The 22,783-nt window shown below is 35.2% G+C and overlaps 1 protein-coding gene across 15 annotated transcripts in view; it reads left to right on the top strand.

The window, feature by feature from the left end:
• Slob (Slowpoke binding protein) overlaps positions 1 to 22,783 on the top strand; it is a 543,833-nt gene that overhangs the window by 327,987 nt on the left and 193,063 nt on the right. For 14 of the 15 annotated variants that reach the window (XM_087354943.1, XM_087354941.1, XM_087354942.1 and 11 more), the window contains one exon: positions 19,731 to 19,783. The exons of the other annotated variant lie outside the window; for it this stretch is intronic. The gene's annotated coding sequence lies outside the window, so the exon portion shown is untranslated. The remainder of the gene's footprint in view (positions 1 to 19,730; positions 19,784 to 22,783) is intronic. 15 annotated transcript variants of the gene reach the window in all.

Here is a 22,783-nt window from a genome sequence, read left to right as displayed (position 1 = left end):
TCTTCTGTGTGTGAATGGAGTAATTGTTGGGATGCCACGGAGGAAAACTCCGTGTTGCCTAGACCACGGCCTTGCCCAAAACAAGTTATAAATCCGGGCACCGCCGGGAATCGAACCCGAGACCCCAGGATTACAAGGCCAGCGTTCTAACCGCTAGACCACCTCATCTTATTATTATTTAGTGTTCTGTCTGACGACAGGTCCATATGAACAGGATCCTTCGATCCTTTTCTCGGACTGGGACCTGTTCATATACGTTCTTGGCAGATGATCCAGAAGTGGTTTGCCATTGCCTTCTTCTGTGTGTGAGTGGAGTAATTGTTGGGATGCCACGGAGAAACCGGGGAAGCCCCCGGAGGAAAACTCCGTGTTGCCTAGACCACGGCCTTGCCCAAGGAAATGAAGGGAGGTGATGATTTTAAAATACAACTCGAGGTAACCAAAGCCCAACAAAGTTACTGAAGTCTGAGTTTTTTTTTATAGATCTAGGCTTAGAATATAGAATGTTCGTTGGTTAATTAACAAATAGGTTCGACAGTGTGTCTAATTTCGTAAAAGTTTAATTTAATCAATGGTCCTTTTTTGTGGTGTATTTTACACTTACGTTTCTTATTTTTCCTGTATGTTTATTTTCCTTCCGCGCTTGTTCAACATGAATAATGTATTTACTTGCAAGACTGCAAGACTTCCTTCAACCGAAGTCAGCAGGCTGTGTGTTAGTACCCTGGCTTGTGGCTAGCGATCTGATGAATGCTTTGCTGCACTACGGATGTGCCAAGTTTCCCAGAATAAAGTCTCTTGCAGTATTTTTATTAGGTCAACTGGGGGTCTTGATAACTCTAGGGGTCTAGGTTAAAATACAGGGTTTTTTCTACATGTACCTTGCTCTAACATAGGTCTTATCCACTTCGTTAAAATATTACGCCCTCTAAAATGGCTTGTAACGTAACTAATTCTTTAATGTTGTTTATTTTTCATCTACTTTCTATGACGTACGTTGAATTTCAAAATTCAAAATGGCCGATATTGCGTTAACTTTCACTCTTGTTTCACTTTTAAGCGTTTAATCAGCAAAAATATATATAGACACATAAATAAAAGCGAAGTGATTATTAAAATCAGTGGTTTGAAAGAGGTCATGGTTATATTTCATATGATATTAAATCTATATTAAATAAAATTTTATTAAAATTATTTGTATCCCGAGTGGAAATAATTGTACATGATATCTGTTATATTCAGAGTGATTAAAAATTTACGTAACCCATTCCCAATATATGTTCTATTTGTCATATAAAAAAACACATCGAAATTATATAAAAAAAGAAATGTTTAATCAAGTGTTGGAAAGGCTCACCGCGTTCAGCGATGCATGCATTCAAAATTTTTCTTTTGTATATAACGACCCAGTGAAGATTTCCCACGGAAACCGTTCACTAGACGAGATATTATTGATTTGATTGACAAAGGATAATCGGGAAATGTGTCCCTAAACTCATTCTGGAAAGTTAATTAAGAACGTGATGCCAGGTGGTGTTCGACAATGAACACTCGTTGCACTTGTGAAAAAGACATCCTTGCACTTCGACTGTTGAAGGACGACTGACGCACTGGCGCGAGGTTACATCATCACGTGACATGCGCGGGCTCTTGTACTCCCACAGCAATACCTTAAGTTTATCTAAGCAATCGAATTGCACTTAATTGATTTGCAACCATTAATAAATATTTTGATATGAGTTTCGTGATTTTTCAATCATCCTGTATGAAACGTCCGATAGAGCCTAATTCATATTCCCCTACTGGGTGATGCGTCATTAACACATGTCCACCTGTATCATCTTTTCGGTTGATTCGAGATATAAAATGTAAATTACAGTAAATATTTATTAAGTTTAAAAGTAAATTTTACGTACTTTAAATAAAGTAATAATTAGCTTCTAAAATAGCCAATATCTGTCATGCTTTACTCAGCGAGTGTACCGTTCGAGATATGGGGGAAATTTTGAAAATAAGACTATGACGACTAAGGTAGCAAGAAATGCAAACGAAGTTGTGTTGGCGCGTGTGGAGAGGTCTGGCGGTGTCTGAGTTTGGCAGGAATCTGGCTTCAGTCGTCGTGAAGAGTTTTGCATTTAATTTATTTGGTAAAAAAAGTCATACGTTTTGTGTTTTAAATTCTATGTACAAAAATAATGTTTCAATAAACATTTCAACAGAAATGAAGGTTCGTTCAATTAAACTGCGTGATTTAACATATCAAATTCCGCTTTTAGATCAGTCAAATTAGGTTTCAATGGGCTAGACATATAGATCGGACAGGAAGAGAGTAAAATGTATAGTAAAATTATGGGGAAACCTTATGAAAGACACAAAAATTGCTGTCTTCTGGGTTGTGGCACCGTGTAGTCAAGGTAGAAGTTTACCGATTTTACGAGTCCCCTGCTGCCTCCATTATCAGGGATTCATTACTTATCGCCTTGATGATGGAAGCAGCATTGACCTCTAAAATGATGGTAAACTTCTACCAGACTACATGGCGCCAAACCTCAGCACACGGCCATTTTTACCACCGTGAGAACCTCAAATTTTGCTTCTGAAAAATAGTTATTTATGGAGTGAAAAGTTATGGTTTGATATTAAGATGTATCTTGAGAAGATGTTGGAGCTGGTTCGAGATTGTGTCGATTGGCGGAGGCATTGGTATTATCGATATGCAATCTCAACTATTTACTACTCCTGTAAATGTATGCAAAACTACACTTATGTATGCAATAATCGGAAAATTATAATAGATACGTCTTCATAACCATGATAAGTATCCCAGGATGTAAGCGGAACTATATTTTACAACATTTTACATTTAATTACGATATTAATTTCTTCAGACGAACAAAACGGTATCTTCGTGTATTCCTACGCGAGAAAAGTAGTACCACTTAGCTTCTAAGAAAGAAATATCAGTGGGAAGTGAGTTTTAAACGATATAGAACTCAATATTTCTTTGAAAGAAATATAGAAAATGTATTTTCATAATCGGATTTTATAGTATCTTTCATTCTTCCAGTCTTTATATGTAGAAACGTCTTTATTTATTCTTCTATCTGTTTTCGCGTGTGATTCTATTTTAATGTTATTCCTGGAATTCCAGCAGTCATAGATAGTTTAAGTTACGAAAGGTACAGAAATATATATATATATATATTTGTTTGTTGTAAAAGTAATCTTGCTTTCTAAGAACGCTTCTTATACTTAAATCATAATAATTATTCAGTCCTTGAGAGTTTACATTATATAAACATCAGACCTAACCTAACTTTCAACTCCTGGATTATGGTGATAACGATCAAACGTTCTCACAAACCAGAGCGTTCTCTTAATGGAGTCGTCACCTTTAATAATACTCTGGACGTAGTGGGGAAAGTTAGTCATCCATGAATGCTTTTGACACGCCAACATACACGCTGTATACTTAGAGTCACTGAAAAATAAACTGTAACAAATAAAACATCACGAAATAGAGTAGACAATTTTAAATGGCGTATGAATATTATTTGTGGATACTAAAAAGGTAATAAGCCACGGTGGTCTAGCGGTTAGAACGCTGGCCTTGTAATCCTGGGGTCTCAGGTTCGATTCCCGGCGGTGCCCGAATTTATAACTTGTGTTGGGCAAGGCCGTGGTCTAGGCAACACGGAGTTTTCCTCCGTGGCATCCCAACAATTACTCCATTCACACACAGAAGAAGGCAATGGCAAACCACTTCTGGATCATCTGCCAAGAACGTATATGAACAGGTCCCAGTCCGAGAAAAGGATGGAAGGATCCTGTTCATATGGACCTGTCGTCAGACAGAACACTAAATAAATAAATGATGGCCACGGTGGTCTAGCGGTTAGAACGCTGGCCTTGTAATCCTGGGGTCTCGGGTTCGATTCCCGGCGGTGCCCGAATTTATAACTTGTGTTGGGCAAGGCCGTGGTCTAGGCAACACGGAGTTTTCCTCCGTGGCATCCCAACAATTACTCCATTCACACACAGAAGAAGGCAATGGCAAACCACTTCTGGATCATCTGCCAAGAACGTATATGAACAGGTCCCAGTCCGAGAAAAGGATGGAAGGATCCTGTTCATATGGACCTGTCGTCAGACAGAACACTAAATAATAATAATAATAATAATAATAATAATAACTAAAAAAGTAAAGAAATGAGTTGATAATAATATAATTTGGTGTGTAAACGTACAATATAAATTATGTGAATCCAGTATAGAGTTTGTAAGTCTCTTTTTGTAGGTCGTTACATTAGTGTTCAAAGCTGAAACCTATAAAACACTCGACTGTCCGAACACTAAGGAGGAAATCGTTGAAAATTCGGTTACTTACCTCCCTTTGGACCGATCAGCTACCAGAATCTTTCAGCCAACCACCGAGGCGTTTCGCCAAAACACAAGGGACAGTATTCTTCTTCTTCTTCTTCAAAGTCCTCACCCCACAAAAAGGAAACTTTGCAGCAATAAAGTTTTCCTTTCCAATCTAATGTTCAGTTCTACTTCTCTGGAGCAGAAGCTTACATGTTACCCCGGCAACTAATAAATACGTCACGAATTTCTACCTAAACCTCGTTAATATAATTATAATTACCTCAGTAATGCACCCAACAACAATTTTAATATTATACTCCAATTTAATCATTGTTCTTACATTGTCTCCTCTCAGAAGGTTTAAATAAAATAATATTGTAGTTGATTTTGAGTTATTAATTATGCATTTCTATATGAACTTTTAAAATCATAATAATTAGATGTGAAAATAATTTATTTATTTATGAAACTAATTTCAGTGTTTGATCTGTTCTTACCGATGAATTTCAATGAAGTTTGTTTCAAAAACTGATCGTAAATAAATTGTGACTTGAGGTTTGAGTTATTAGAAAAGTAGAATAGATTTAATAAATTATTCTCGGGCTACCACCCTGAGGACGAGGGCGGAGGTGGTGCTCGAAACGTTGGTGTTGTCATCATTAAGTCGGCTTACACGGCTGGTAGGCCGATAAAAATTTATTATACTTAAGATCGTAGAATAGATGTTTTGAAATATTTTTCTGACTAATGTTCCAATAAACATGCATGTATTGAACTAATTCCTTTGTCTATTAAAACAAACAAATTAAATAAATTAAAAATTTAGGATGGTCTCTTCAAGGTACCCAATTCAATATGGACCACAGCTTCGTGTGAATTAGGAAAAGTACGGGGAAAGTCGCTTTTTTAATAGTGAACTTAAGAAAATCCATAAAATCGGTCTTTTTTCTGATGTTTAGGGTAACCCAATGGGAGTTTGGTTTTGTCAAGCTTTAGGGATATCAAATCCTACAAGTAACTTGGAAATAAAAGGATGACGTAGTGCTGAATACGAAATGTGATTGGTAGATGTCGTCAGTGCCAGTGAAAATGCTTGTAATTTCCTAAAAATAAAACAACTGAAAATTCTTTCATACAATGTTTTTTAATGAAAGATACGCTATATTTATATAATTTATATGTGCCCGTGTAGCTGATTTTTTAAAAAAATTTTTTACTGATTTACGTGTACATAACGTGTTCTAAAATTTGTTCTGGAATGTTTGCCTGCAAAATGAATTTGTTTGTTTTGGAGCTACGATGAGTAAAGAAATTTTTATTAATATGTTAAATGATATAATATAATTCAAAACTCTTAATACAGTACTCAGTCACGTTGTTGAGATAACCATTTGGAGCAGGAAATGTAAATTTTTTTCTCAGATTCGTCACAGTTTTTAAGTTACGACTTTGATATCGCTTAGTATTATTGTGGTCTTTTTACGGGGGGGGGGGGGGTGGAGAATTTGCCAAATTTATTTTTCTTTGTTTAATAGTAAACTAGGAAATTAAACTGGGCGGTATTTTGAAATTAATTGTTTTACGTTGTAAAAATGAACAGACACCATATTAAAAGTTGCATCAACGTAAAAAAAGGCTGTAACTCTGAACACTTGGCGAATATAAGAAAAAGTTATTTATATTTTTTGCTTTAAATGATTTTCCCCCAATAAATTCTTTAAGAATTAGTAGAAATTTAAATCATTTTGTATATCTAAATTTTGTAAAAACAATTTATAGACGTTACTTCCTGTAAGCCACATGTAGAACAGATTTAGGCTACTCAGTCCTGCCAAAGTAAATAAATTCGTCCTTACGTTCACAAAGTATATTTTACGTGATTTAAGATAAGTCATTTTCTTAATTGCTATGACAGTTTATTTAAGTAACATGTAGTAATAGTTACCAGACGACGTACTATTATTCCGTCCTAAGTTTTGTCTTGTGAATGTGGTAGAATGTGACTTTGCTGACACGTGACGTGAGATCAACTACACTGCTTCCGACTTCCATTATGAAAGTTTCTGGTTAAATCTGAGGATTAGTATATCATCATCAACCATTCTCCAGTTCTTATAGCTTTCTCGAAGCGAACACCGAGATATTACCGGGGAATTAACCAAGTTGGCTTCCTGATACATAACTTAAGATTAGCTCTATATAATCTTGATGTTTAATTTGATTTTATGATGTGAAGTCAACACAGAATTATTGCTCCTACTAATGATGAAGTTAATCTAAATAATATTTAAACACAAGTTGTTTCCTAAAATAAAACTCAATGAGTCTCCATTACAGCAACAAGTTAATTTCTGTTCACAAAATACGAATCTGTTAATTTTGAAACCGATTAATAAATTAATACAATTTTATTAGGTTATCATACATGTCAGTTCGTTGACATCGTAAACCGCTGACATCTTTGAAATCATTGCACACCTCCGTAAAACCCCTATAATATAATTCAAAATTTTGGTATACATGTTTATTTATTCCTTTGCTATTTAAGTCTTAAACTTTGTAGCTAAAATGACATTTTTTTGTCGGTCGATTGTAAAAAAATCTTGTCGTTCAATTTTATCATTTTATTAGACGATAGAAAATATCCAAAGAAACTTTTATGTAAAAAAATATCTTTAACTTAGGTTCTATACGCTTTTGCGTTGTTTTTCGTTGTTGTTAGTGTTTTTGAAGTAGTGACGGGGTCTTTGGCCACTTGAATTACTCCGTTAATGACTTAAAATTCGTCGGTAGATGTGTTAAATCAGAGAATAAATACAATAAATCCCGGTTAAATTGGCCAAAGTGTCCACTGTACATGACAAATGAAGTTTTGAATGGATGTAGTCTCCTTTGCCGAGGCGACGCTGACTTCAGTAGACTTTAATAATGAAAATGCATTTGCAACTTTTTCTCGAGACATTTGTCGTGCTAAAGTGAGATCAACGGCTAACCTTGAACTGGCAGACTAAGTAGCTTATGTGAAAATTGCTTTCTGGCGCAAGTCCTGAAAATATTTGTATAAAGATAAGGGTCCTACACACTATTAGTTTTAATTCCACAAACCGCAAATGCACAGTTGTAATTGAATTAGGTTATCACCTACACACGGTGTAGTTTAAGCCTGAAAAGCAGCTGAGATCACATCACGACTACAGTAAACATTTAACAACAGACACGAAGTCTAAAATTAATTAACATTCTCTATTAGCAAACAGACCACCACGGTGGTCTAACGGTTAGAACGCTGGCCTTGTAATCCTGGGGTCTCGGGTTCGATTCCCGGGGGTGCCCGAATTTATAACTTGTGTTGGGCAAGGCCGTGGTCTAGGCAACACGCAGTTTTCCTCTGTGGCATCCCAACAATTACTCCATTCACACACAGAAGAAGGCAACGGCAAACCACTTCTGGATCATCTGCCAAGAACGTATATGAACAGGTCCCAGTCCGAGAAAAGGATGGAAGGATCCTGTTCATATGGACCTGTCGTCAGACAGAACAATAAATAAAATAAATAATATTAACAAACATCAGTGATAATGTTAATTGTCCCTGGAACAATAAGTATCATCCTTTTTTCGATACGATTATCATAGTTACTTTTAGACAATAGAATGACTGTTTGCTTCAAAATTCACTTGTTATAATTTATTATTTGGATTTCCGTAAGCTGTGGCTTTCTGTGTTTGTCGTTGTAGTCCTGAAACTTAACTTTAGAGAGTCATTTCACACGGTGTCAGACCCAGAAATCTATTAAAACAACAACGTATCCCTTCTAATATTTTCTAAAATCAGCCTTGCTTTTTATAAACACGCAACACGCCGTACTTATGTTTGGCCACTCTGATGACGTTTCATCCCACCCCTTTCCCCCCATTCGTGTTGCAACGTTGCACGATTTCACTGTGACCTTGAAGCATGTAATGTGATATCTAGTGTGCTCATCATCAGATTTCTTTGGGGGGGGGGGTGTTACACCTACGATTCAATTTCTGAGATCTTACAGAGCAAAGTGAATTCACGTCATATAAACCGAGACAAAGTTGGATCATTAGCAGAGTGTTTAACGTAAGGTACAAGATTAGAATGTCGTCTGGTATTTTAATATTGATCAAGGTTGTGTATAGGTTTATTCAGTACCGATGTACGTGACAGTATAGTATGGTTGTAGATTTCTGTATTCTGATGATGGAGGCAGCATGTACCTCTGAAACGTTGGTTAACATCTACCAGACTACACGGCGCAACAACCCAGAAGACAGAAATCTTCATACTCATCGCCCTGATGATGGAGGCAGTATGACCTCTGAAACGTTGGTTAACATCGACCAGACTACACAGCGCAACAACCCAGAAGACAGAAATCTTAATACTCTGATGATGGAGGCAGTATGACCTCTGAAACGTTGTTAAACATCTACCAGACTACACAGCGCAACAACCCAGAAGACAGAAATCTTCATACTCTGATGACGGAGGCAGTATGACCTCTGAAACGTTAAACATCTACCAGACTACACAGCGCAACAACCCAGAAGACAGAAATCTTAATACTCTGATGATGGAGGCAGTATGACCTCTGAAACGTTGTTAAACATCTACCAGACTACACAGCGCAACAACCCAGAAGACAGAAATCTTCATACTCTGATGACGGAGGCAGTATGACCTCTGAAACGTTAAACATCTACCAGACTACACAGCGCAACAACCCAGAAGACAGAAATCTTCATACTCTGACGACGGAGGCAGTATGTCCTCTGAAACGTTGGTAAACATCGACCAGACTACACAGCGCAACAACCCAGAAGACAGAAATCTTCATACTCTGATGATGGAGGCAGTATGACCTCTGAAACGTTGGTTAACATCGACCAGACTACACAGCGCAACAACCCAGAAGACAGAAATCTTCAAACTCACCGCTGTGAAAACCTCAAATCCTACATTGTATGATTGTGTCATATAATATTAACGGTAACTTTGTTCCAGAATATTTCCCACTCATGTTCTTACGTGCTTGTCAATTTGACGTCGTACGTCCACCTGCCATTAGGATTCTCACCTAATTCACTACGTATCTGGTATATGACAACGAAACCACAGTTTTTGCTATCGTAATATCAATTCTGTCAGATCGTTTGCCTCATATGATGAAAGAATTGCGTGCAGAAAAATAATTTGGTTTACTCCTCAGGGAGTTTCTGAGTCGTCGTGAGTCAACATAATATTGTAGCCGCTAAATAATAGAGGAATGGCTTGCTAACCAAACCTTTCCTTATCTTGTTTGCGGTCAAATTATGCAAGACAATACTCGTAAATTACTTTTATAACGGAAGATACTGATAATATTGTACCCCATTTAGGTTATGTGCGATATAGCTTCAGAAATATTCAGCACTTAACAATGCAAACATTACATTGTGTTCTCTCTAGCTGTTCCTTTAGTGACCTTTGAAGGTCTCGCCACATAATGCTCTTGTAGATGTACAGTCGTAATATAATAACATTGAGTTCAGTTTCCTTACAGTTTCTTTCTTTGTATACAACTCACACAGCGCTCGAACAAGCTAGTATCACCTTTCTCCTCACAAACACTTGTACATGACGTCAACCACAGGCACAGCTAGATTGAGCTCAGTATACAAAAGAAACATTACAGGAGTCACTGTGAGTTATAGTCGGTAAAGTAGCTTTTGGCCGGTGGATAAGCTGGCGGACGAGCCTAGTCTGTGTACCTGAGGTGGCACGGTCAGTGCATTTCTTTTGTTTGGGCGTTCAGTCAGACGAGCTCCTCGGTGCAGTCAGCAAAAGAGACTCGCTCCTAGCCTTCCCCTTGAATATTCCGCCGGCCAAAAACTACTGCGCCGACTATAACGCGCATTTGTGGAACACTACCACGCCATCTCAGATATTACTGCTGTGTCGAATGCAGAGTTCGAGCTATTACAGACTAATTGTACCGTAATTAAAACTCTTGCATTCAGTCGCCATTTTACTGTCATGTTGACGTATGCGCTCGTAGTGGGCATCATTAGAGTTACGTCACTTCTCCCGTATACTAAAAAATGTATTTTTTTTAAAGTTTTTCGATTTACGTAAGCTTTATTTGTGTATGCGTTTAGTTTTTGGTTTTAGTTTGAAACCGTTCAGATAATTTGTGGTCACTATTTATTATATAAATAGGAGAATAAAGTTATAATTTGTCATTCCGTCTACTTAACAGGACAGACGAATCAATAATTTTTCCAGATTCTTTTGAGGTCCTGAAATACAGTGTACAAATCTTTTTAAAACAATTCATGAAAATATTTTTACACAAGAAAAATGACTTACGATAGCTGTTTAGGAAATTATATCACGAGGAATTTCGTGGTTGATCACCAAAAGGGGTTAAGATATGACGGTCATGTGTCTAGGGGAATGTACAGCTCTTATTGAGAAATCTCTAGGGGAAAAATTCTCTCGTAAGACTGAGAAAGTAATAGGACGTGGTAATAAGGTGAGAAAGAGATTGTGAGGGTGGTAAGTGGCTGTAATGAGGTTATGCAGGGGTACGGTGGATTTAATAAAGCAGATAGATAATATAGTAAGAATCTGCGTCATGACAGCATATCTTACCACACGTCACTGTCAATATAGTGAGTTCTGGCTTCAATGACCTTATATAATTAATTATAATAGACAAAGCATAATTTTATATTATCAAGGAATTCATAGTCTTATAACAACAGGTATAGTATTAACTGCTTGAAGCCGAAGCTAGTCTTAATAATATTTAAGTATTCAGTCCGTACCTCAAAGAAAACACAAGACGTCTCCATAAAAAAATAAATGGTTATTTCTGTTTAACGAAATAATCATTGTTTATTCTGAGACGTGTAAAAATTCATGAATAAAAATCTGAGTTACTGGTTGTTGCAGTAGGTGGTAAATATAGTTACCACAGGTTTTTCAAGGGTTAAAGATATATTATTCCATACTTTGTCGAAATCTGTGTAATACAGAACGTGGTTCTGCTTAAGTTTTTTTAGGAGCTGTATACAACTCAGATTATATGGCGTCTGATGATTGGATTATTAGGGAATAATAAATTTTAAAAGTAAATTTTAAAGGTATCGTCCCCTGAGTGAATGAAGTAATACACGGAGTACCTGTCAAGACAGACGACCTGAAAACCGAGATTTGAACCCAGGACCTCCCGAATACGAGGCAGCACTTCTAACCATTCTCGCCTCATATTTAGTGTGACCAAAATTTGGAAGGACGAGATGTTCACGCAAGGTGAAATGGAAAATGCTTACAGAATTATCTGGGAAGTCGAAAGGGGAATCCGACTCGGAAGGCCTCCATTGAATGTATGATATTAAAATGGAACGCAAGGAAGTAGATTTCGGTGTGTTGATTGGATTTATATGGCTCAGAAAATGGACAGATGGCGGAATGTTGTAAACACGGTAATGAAATTTTAGGTTTTATAAAATGCGGGTTTTATTAAAACTCGGGCATTAATATCATAACGATTGAAGACCATACCAGCTTTACACATTGTAATTTACTGCATTTAAATAATGCCAATATGGTGGCCGTGCGAACATCTGACGTGATAGCGATGCTTACAAGTTTGCACGTAAATATGTTTGTTCATGATGAGATATACAGTGAGAGGTCGCTCGAGGCAAGAGCTCATAGTCGATACTCGAACACGTTGTTGCCACTTGCTTTTGACAGATGGCACTGGTTGTACTGTAAAACATGTTTCCTGAAATAACACCGGAACTATATTTTCACATACAAGTAGCTAACGAGAGTCACTTCGTGTAGGAAACAAGGGAATTGAAGATCTTCGTATTAAAACACCATAACAAGAGAGAATTGATCCTTGTTTAACGAAGTTAACCATGGGTAAGAGAATTCAACTACACAAGAATAAATTGGTAAAGGAGAAACTTTAAGTTTTTGAAATAAATACTTACTGAAATGTTATAAAGATTAATGCAGTTATTTTATGGTACTTATTCAAGTATAATTTGTTCTCATATAGTCATAATATAATCGTTCCTTGTTCAAACACGTGCTTATGCTGTCCCGCTTACATTACACAGTTTCGTTGAGTAGTTTATACAGCAAAAGTTACCCCATTAGAACACATTCATAGAGTTTTGTAAGTACCAACCTAACCTAACCATACTCGTTCTTGAGAAGCTAATAGTAGTCTCAGATAATCGAGAAGTCCCATGCCTTAATGGAACCAGAATGTCCATTACCGTATTCAAAGAGCTGTTGAAGGTTATGTTTAAAATATTCTCAGAAGTGTGACGTGAATCTATTTTAAATGTATCTACGCGGATGAATAAAACTGTTTTAAGTGCTATCAGCTTGGATTTGAGGTGTTTTTTTGGGGGGTTATTTTACGAGAAAGTTTAGCCAATCAGTCTTTTTCCAGATGTGATGTAATATATCTGTTCTTAATAAAATGTAGTCTTTAATGATGTTATGGGACTATTCATAAGCCATTATTGCACGGTCTGAAACTAAAGTGTGTTATTTATTAGTAGGATATTTAAATAACGAGTAATGAGTGGATTGTACTCCAGAAAATGTATTTTCGTGATGGTATTTAAAATTGTATTGGCGTGTTTTATATCTGAAGCCTTTTCTTTTATGAGATGATAAAGTTGCGTCATATTGTGATAAATATATATTTGTTTAAATCTTGTCAGTCTAATCACAATAAATATATATTAATATATTATATTATATATATTATATATTAAATGATGACATCATTTAATATATTTTAAATATTTAAATGTTAATTATGGTAATATTTTAATATTTAATAGGAATTTTATTGTGATTAGACTGACAAGATTTAAACAAATATACCTTTTCTTTTAGTTGAATTCATAAGTGTTTATTTTTAATCGTGAAAAATATTTAATAAATACAATGGAATATCATTATTTCAAGCTAACATGTATAATTTTCCTCGTTTTGCTCACTAGGATTGTATTTTACAAACCATGCACATGTGTTATAAGTTACGTAGTTATGTGTGCTGACAGGAAAATCTGTCAAAATAATATAAATAAAGAGAGAAATCCCAAGTACGTTTTAATGATTAATGTGGGCGAATCAGTAAAACTGAAGCCTGTTGAAACAGTCTCTGACTGTGCAGATTATGGTAAATGTCATTGCATAACCCCGTTCTATGTTCTTTGTAAGATAATAGAATATTACAATCATTTGTAAGCATTTCTGGAACGTTTTCCTTCTGTTATCTTGTCAAGTCTGGAGTGCCTCAAGGTTCCACCTTAGGCTCCGTAATTTTTAATATATTTATTAATGATATTTACGACTCTATTTGCAATTCCATTTATATTTTGTTTCCTGACGATTTAAAGATATATAGTAATATTAAAAATATTGACGATTATAAACTATTGTATCATGATATTCGTTCTGTGTAAAATTGTTGCCTGGATATTGGTATGAATCTTAATTTAGATTAAATTACGATCATATCTTTCACTCGTAAAATAAACAGTATATATTTTAATTACGAACTCCCAGTGTGTTAAAGATCTTGGGGTTCTGTTGGATTGCAAGCTGTATTTTCACCAGTATTTTGATTATTTATGTTCACGGGTTTAAAATATGTTGGGTTTTATCCGGTAGGTTACGTCTACCTCTTACACCCTTGGATTTGTGTAGTATTCTTAAGATAGTGTAATTGCGTCATATTGTGAATATTATAACAATTATTTATTTTAATCCGTCTGATCACAATATTTAAAATTTCTTATAATTAAGATAATAAAATAGCATTCATGTTCCATATCGATTGATCGATTTACATTTCGGAACATTTACACAACATGTTTCGGTTTTTATAAAACCCTCATCAGGTGTAAAATATATCTAAGAACTTAAAACTCAATTATGATTTCTGTAGTTTTTTGGTGATGTTTCATTACGTTTGTTTTTCCATTTTTGGGCGAAGGTGTTGTTTTTCTTAAATGTTATTAGATGTACATATCGGCCAAAGATGTAGGAGTGAGTGTCCCGATATGTCCAGAAGTATTAGTGTCTTCGAATAGGTGTGGGTCAATAATTGAGTTTTAAGTTCTTAGATATATTTTACACCTGATGATGGTTTTATAAAAACCGAAACATGTTGTGTAAATGTTCCGAAATGTAAATCGATCAATCGATACGGAATATGAATGATATTTTATTATCTTAATTATAAGAAATTTTAAATATTGTGATCAGACGGATTAAAATAAATAATTAGTATTCTTGTTCGGTTCAAATTTGAGAATTTATATGTTGCCTGGAATTCAATTACTAACACTGATTCTACTAAAATTTAAAGAATTGAAATGAAATTCGTACCTTTATGCTACACCATATTATTTAATTGTCTATGTAAGTATAAATATGAAGACATATTAGGTTAAACAAACACACACAGGTTCAATATCGATAGTTTTATTCGATAGCTGTTATGTTCTTTCCATAGCATGCATTCTTACATGACAAAGATTCATACGTGGGTACATATTTATGGCCACATGTAGTTTTGTACATCATTTTCGTGAGGAGAAAGTTTGTGGTGTTTCGCCGTGTCTTTGATAAATTAGGATGTGTCCTTGTCATAAACGTTGCGGAACGCTGATTTTAATAAAGGTCTACTCCCACTTTGATCCAAATATTCCTAGAACCTCGTTCTTAAATACCCTTAATCATGTTATGTACATAAGGGAACAGAATTTAGCTGCATAACCGGTGACCATGGGTTTATATCATCATCAATCAAGTACTTAAACTAAAGTTTTCCAGGAATATAAACTTTTTTATGATAATCTTTATTTTAGTGTCATGGCAATATGGTTGCCAGTTGGAGTGACTGATTTTCTTACAGATTTATCCAAAGTTTTTGGCAAATGTCATGTCAAGATTCTAGCTCTCCATTTTATATGCTTGAACGGAGTTAAGAAACTTAGATGTGACCCTTCGTCGCCATGACTTAATTCTATGTCGCGAGATTTTAAAATGTGAGCGGTAAAATGACCTCGTGACGGGAGTGTGAATTAACTGCAATGGTACTTAGTTTAACTTGATTTAATGAGACTTTTATACATCCCACTGTCTTACTCAACGCGGTAAGTGTTTTTATACGCAAAGTAATTCTTATATAATGGTTTACGTATGTTTCAGTAAGCGATAAAAATGTGGCAATTCTATTCTGTTAATATTAATACAGAAACTGGTAATACTTGCGTGTATATTTGAAACCTAACATGATTCATAAAATATATATCGCGTCTTTTAAATCATGTAAGTAATTACAACCTCAGAGGCTCCCCTAAAGAATATGCGATTTAAAGGTAAGAATTTTACATTTTTATTCTGTTAATTTTCATTACTGTATGTTACATCCATAGTTGTCTATTATCTGCATACACATTTAAGTATTAAGTACTCTTATTTTGTATTTATTATTCCTAGAATATCTGTCATTTAACTACACCATTTATTATCGTGAAAATATACTAGTTAGCAAAAGCTTAGAATTTCAATGCCAAGCTTATATGATTGGCGTGTGTAAAAATGATTACATCTGTTGTAAGCTCGCAATATGTGAAACTTTTGTTCCACTTTGTGTTTTAATACACGCAAATGCATTGTGTAGTTGTTATACTATAGAGCCTTTGTAAGTAACGATAATTAAAGTAATTTTTTCCACGTAATGATTATTAATCATGTTTTTAAACTGCAATATTTGTATATTTAAATGACCAATGGACAGATTTAAATGGGAAATCAGTGTAGTGTGGTAGTCTTTCATTTTTTAAACGTGTCTGTCCTCGGTGTTTGATTTTAATTTCCTTCTGTTTCGTGTAATCGATACATAAATTAATTATCGCATTCATCTTGTCATTTGTTTTTCTTCAAAAATTATAATTCCTAAGGTAAGTTACTATAACCGTAAATTAACTGGCGATATTGTTTCTTTCACAATAAAAGTTAACACGGCCGCCATGTTGGTATGTTGGTAGATATTATAGGTTAAAATGAGGGATAACTTCCAGTTTTATATAATTCGTAAAGTGTTTTTATGAATATCCGGAGGAAATAAACTGTACATCTTCTATTGGCTAAGCATGAAGTGTGATGTAGTGCATTTTTGCACAAAATACGGCTTATTTTCTAAATTATTCAGCATAATTATTGTTGATTCAATAGATTTATACCATACTGCGGAAAGTAAAATGTTAGAACTACACCGAAACAACAGACAAACAATTCTAATGCATGTAATACAAGACGTATATACTGAAGCTCATTAAGATTTTGTTGTTACGAAACAAAGATTAATATAAGGAAAACCTGTCGACAGGAACATGAAATAGCAGTGTAGGCAGTATCCTAATGAAATTAAAAGTGAGCATTTACAAACTGTACAAATTAATTTCTTTTTAAAATACTTTTCATACGTAGGATTTTTAAGTATAAAAGTTATATAAAAAATATTGTACATTAGTTTGACCCTTTGAAGCATAAATTTATTTAAATACTGTTTAAAATTGAGGCCGTACCGTAAAGAAAACACAGTGAGAATCATATAAACCCCCTAAATAAAATCAAAGAGTTATTAATTAATGAAACAAGTAGTACATATACATTTAAATCTTTGAGGTTAATTTGCTTCTAGTAATAAACTTCTTCCCCATGACAGACCAGTTTATCTGTTATGTTCAATCGTATTTCACAAAAGTAGTTTTTATGAGAACATTTTGTCCAGGGGGATTTGTGATGCGATGTATAGAAGTTTTGATGAAAGCACAAAAAGTCCATTTCAACAAAGGTTAGATTGAGCCATCAAAATAAAAATAAATCATTGACACTATCTGAAGACAGGGAAAGCGTGGGAAGGCAGAGACAGTGGATGTCAAGGAGATAAATGAAGAGAGATTTCAGTCGATGTTGAAGGTCAGAATAGCCCTTGAAGCATTCTTGTGTAGTTTCAATAAAGTTTGAAGGTTCTTAATAATGTTATAATAGCGTAGAGAAAATATTTCTTATTGTTTCCTAACTCTTCTTTTTAAATTACGCCTTACATGTACCATAAAATATATACACAAAACGTTTTTGCAACTCGAATGTTAATTGTACGTGTCTTTCCGGGCATATATCTCCTCTTTAACTTTCCAAGTGTTGACTGGTAAAGACGTTAAATGGGAGTCTCTTTGTTTACACGTTTCTCTGCCAGGTGCATGCAAACATCATTGTGCGCATGCGTGTCATTTAAAGAGCATGACAACTTTATTCACTTACAGGCGTACAAACATAATATCAGAAGCTAGTCCAAGAACGTGTAATAATCTCCTAACCTCCTCTGCGACATTTGAGTCAAGGTCATCCCTGTTGCTTGGTCGCCTCTCTGCGCAGGTGCGAACACGTGTATTTATGAACGTAACGTGTGTGAAAATCTTTTGCAACTGTTTGTGAAATATTTAAGTAAGTAGAAAATAAGACAACGTTATGTCCACTGGTAACAACATTTGGTAACAATGGAAATGATTTGTCCGTGACAAGTGCACATCAAACCGCAAGGAAAAGAAACAGATGAAGTTACTTCCGCGACTGTTTCACGTAGTAACAAAGCGAAAATCGGTTCCGACGTTGTGTGCGTAAAGGGGTTATGTGTAGTTGTTTGGGTTGTTTTTTATGACGCAATCTGTTTACACAAATAGTAAATTATCTGAATATATAAAGTGTAGCGGACGTCAGACATATGAAAGCGTTATGGATCACCCTATGAACACGGAAGGTTATCAAAATGTAGATCAAAGCTGAGGATGGGGGGGAATCACGACTATGTCTTCTCGTGTGATCAGCCTCGTTGATGAATATCAAAAATAGACGTTTCAGAGATTCTCTAGTGAGCAGAATGATGTGTTGATTATTCTTTATAATTCTATCAGTTAAATGGAATAACGTACGTGCTTTATTCAACTATTCACAGTGCATAAAGTCGACAAACATCGGTTGGAGCAAACACAAAGTCTCAGAAACGTCGGAATTTTTTATTGCACTGAAAAAGTTGATCGCCTGACAAGACTTAGTGTCATTCAGTCTTTCTGAAACTTTCAATACGTTCCTTAATGCGAGAATCTTCAAAAGGTAAGATTTATTTCTGGTAGTAGCAGTTTGAGTCCAGTACACAAACCGCGCGTGAACGCGTAAGCCATTGTCAAACGTGAGTATTGAGTAGTGCTTAATTACAGCAACTGTTCTGAGATGATAATGTTGCGTCATATTGTGATGATTAAATTGTTTAATTTTAACCGTCTAATCACAATAAAATATTTTATTAAATATTAAAATATTAAAATATTATTACTACAATTAACATTTAATATTTAAAATATTTAAAATATATTAAAATGATGCTCTTTCTATCGAAATGTTCGATTTACAATTAGAGCATCATCTTTTTCACGACATGTTTCGGTTTTCAATGAACCATCTTCAGGTGTATAATCGATATAAATTTAAATGTAATGTTCTAAATGAAATCCTTCGTCAGATGTCCATTAAATATCAGTTATCCTCTTCTAGATCAATTGTACTTTGACATCTGACGAAGGATTGCACTTAGAATATTACATTTGAATTTATATCGATTATACACCTGAAGATGGTTCATTGAAAACCGAAACATGTCGTGAAAAAGATGATGCTCTAATTGTAAATCGAACATTTCGATAGAAAGAGCATCATTTTAATATATTTTAAATATTTTAAATATTAAATGTTAATTTTAGTAATAATATTTTAATATTTAATAAAATATTTTATTGTGATTAGACGGTTAAAATTAAACAATTAGCAATTGTTCAGTTCGACCAGCTTTGGTATTTTTCACCTTGAATCAGCACTTAGTGGAACAGATTTTGGTGTAAGCATATTACGTAGTCAGTTATGACTATATTTTTAGGGGTGCCCTAGTTTAGTAAGGGCTTTTTCATTAGCATTTAGCTTTCACGTTTTTAAATGTAAAGCTTTCTGGGATCATTATTTTTAAGGATAATTGGGACTGGTCGATTCGTTTACTATTTAAGGATATCGTTCAACTACATCAATGGCGTAGAATGATGCTTAGATGAATATCTTATGAGGTTTGTTAAATAATTTGCCTAGAAACTTGAATAGAACCACGGATTAACACAATCAGGGTAACATAAATAGAATTGAAAATAATAAAAAGTCGATATAACAACTAATCTTCTTTAAATCTGGTACATTTCAGGTCAAGGCTCAGCGTATGGTTTCCTGAGCAAAGCCGATAGACCAGCCTACTTGGTGAGTAAACACGGAATATTGAAATGTGTATCCAAGATAAGAGTATTAACTATTTTTAAAAGAATGTGTAATATTTCTTAAAATTTTTCTCTGGCGTAATTGAGTTCCTATGTATATTAAACGGATTTGGAACGCATATATTCAACCTGACTGCTGTATATTATCATTTTAAGAGCTCATAATCTGCGAACTAGGAACAAATTATTTCTAATATTGCGTGAATAATGACACGAAAATGTTACAGATGAGCAATACATGATCTTTGCATTGTACAAAGGCGTATATTTGTTTTTGTTATATAGAAATTCAGAATTTTTTTGTTTAAATCTTTTTGTGTAAATTTTTTTTGTTTAAATTTACGTGTTTAAATTTTTTGTTTAAATTTATGTGTTTAAATTTTTTGTTTAAATTTATGTGTTTAAATATTTTTGTTTAAATTTTTGTGTTTAATTTTTTTGTTTAAATTTTTGTGTTTAAATTTTTTTGTTTAAATTTTTGTTTTTCGAATGTGGATTACCTGTATTTTCCGAATTATGTGTTAACTCGTGTTTTATTTAAGATGGTTAAATACGCTAATAATTTTGTATTTAACAATAGGTGAGCGAAAAAGTTGTCTTAGTTCTGACCCCCATGAGAACCTCAGATCATACGTAATAGGTGCGTGATTTTATCCTATACGTTAGTCTATAATTCGCCCACGCACTCTTATTTTCTTCTTATCAGTACACAAAACTTTAATATTTCTGTTTGCCACACGTAGTAAAATTTATTTCATTCAACTTGTATGTTCGATACATCGATTTACGTCCATCTGTAAAACCAAATGAAGTATGGAAAAATATTTTGGACGAGGAAATCTGCCGATAGTATGTAATGGCCTCCATAGTCTCCGAACTTCAGTCTCTTTATTCCTTTTCTGAGATCGCGTAACAATTAAATTTATTGATTTGTTGGATATGTAGATAAAGTTAAAGATGATTAAGGCAGTTATTGAAACCATAACGTAAAAAGATTCTCAAAGTACTTGTGCCTAAAAGATATCACATCTACCAGGTGCGATCGGAAGGTTTCAAGACTGCGCGTATAAAAACCCGTACACTTATCTCAGGTATTAAATTCATCCATAACCCTCGAAGTAGTTCCCCTGGGAGTGAACACAACGATCCCAGCGCCGCTGCCAAGCCTGGAAGCATCCCTGGAAATCTTTCTTTGTCAGCCTGTCAAGCACCATCTGCGATTCTGCCTGAATCTCTTCTATCGTCTCAAATCTCCTTCCCTTTAGCTGAAATTTCATCTTTGGGAAGAGGAAGAAGTCACACGGAGCTTAGAAAGGAAGTTGGGGTCGGTTCTTGCAAGATCTTTGAGCTCCTGACAAACGAGAAGTCGATTCTGCTTCTGGTCCTCAGACAGGATACGTCGCATGTGCCGGCTGGCACACTGATTCACTATAAATGTAGGCCGCACCCCCTAGCGGCAGAAGCTCGTACTACATCCGGTTCGCCCTCTGTTGACACAGTCTTGAAACTTTCCGATCGCACCTCGTATAAGAGGTCCTCGAGAAAATCATAGATGTGTATCGTAATTTTACGTTTTGCTTTATTCACTTATGTATCATGATTGCAAACATTAACTTAAAGTACCGAAAATTTTGTGGGCATTTGGATTAATGAAAGTCATAAAAGATGTTCTTTGTAGCAAGGGACTTTAAGAGTGTTACAGAAGCATCTGCTTGAAATATAGGGAAGTAATTTGATACGAATGAAGAAGGAAGCGATTTGGAATTTACTGATTACATTTTTAGTTCAGTCGAACACGTTGTTTGGAAGGATTATCCAATGATTTCTGTGCAGTCAATAAGCTTAAAGTTTATTTGATCATAGACTCGTAAAAAATTGTGAAATGGAAGTATAAACGTGAAAAATATAAATTAAATTCCGGCAGTATCAGATAACTTCTAATTATAAGTTTTAATTAAAAATATGCCTACATTTTTATCGAAAGTCTTGCTACCACATGATGTTGTTTGAACTAATTGGTTTTCATATGTAACGGAGTGTTTATATTCTGTGTGGATAAAATTAGAATGTATGTGGTTTTAATTTCTGAAGGTCTTAAAATTTCTTATTACAAACTGTACGTCTCCTATAACGTAAGGCACATTCTACAGGGCTTTTGATGTTTTTTTTAAAATCAACGAGAAAGCGGGATATACGAGGTGCGATCGGAAAGTTTCTAGACTGTGTCAATAGCGGGCGAACCGGATGTAGTGCGAGATTCTACCGCTAGGGGGTGCGGCCTACATTCATAGTGAATCAGTGTGCAAGCCGGCATCATCGAATTAGCATTTGTTTCTTAGTTACGGGCGTTTTGGTAGTGCATTACACCGACCCTCCTGCGATTTCGGAATGGCGTGTGCATCAAATTTTGCCAAAGACTCGCCAAAACGGCTACGGAAACCTATGAAATGCTAAAGCAAGCATTTGGGGAGTCCGCAATGGGTCGTGCACAAACTTTTGTGTGGCATTCACGTTTTAAAAATGGCCGAACCTCTGTCGATGTTGACGAGCGTTCTGGACGACCATCTTCGAGCACAACGCCCGAAAATGTTACGAAGATTCGGCAGGCCATTCACGAAGATCGACGTCGTACCATCAACGAATTGTGCGACATTGTTGGGATAGGCTATGGGACCTGTCAGCTGATTCTAAAGGAAGAACTCCACATGCGACGCATCCTCTCTGAGGACCAGAAGCAGAATCGACTTCTCGTTTGTCAGGAGCTCAAAGATCTTGTAAGAACCGACCCCAACTTCCTTTCTAAGCTCCGTGTGACTTGTTCCTCTTCCCAAAGATGAAAATTCAGCTAAAGGGAAGGAGATTTGAGACGATAGAAGAGATTCAGGCAGAATCGCAGATGGTGCTTGACAGGCTGACAAAGAAAGATTTCCAGGGATGCTTCCAGGCTTGGCAGCGGCGCTGGGATCGTTGTGTTCACTCCCAG

Source organism: Zootermopsis nevadensis, unplaced genomic scaffold (genome assembly GCF_977971745.1).
Source record: "Zootermopsis nevadensis isolate Lab colony 2312 unplaced genomic scaffold, Znev_1.0 Znev_ptg000024l, whole genome shotgun sequence".
Lineage (NCBI taxonomy): Eukaryota > Metazoa > Arthropoda > Insecta > Blattodea > Termopsidae > Zootermopsis > Zootermopsis nevadensis.
This window is presented reverse-complemented; position numbering and strand designations above follow the sequence as displayed.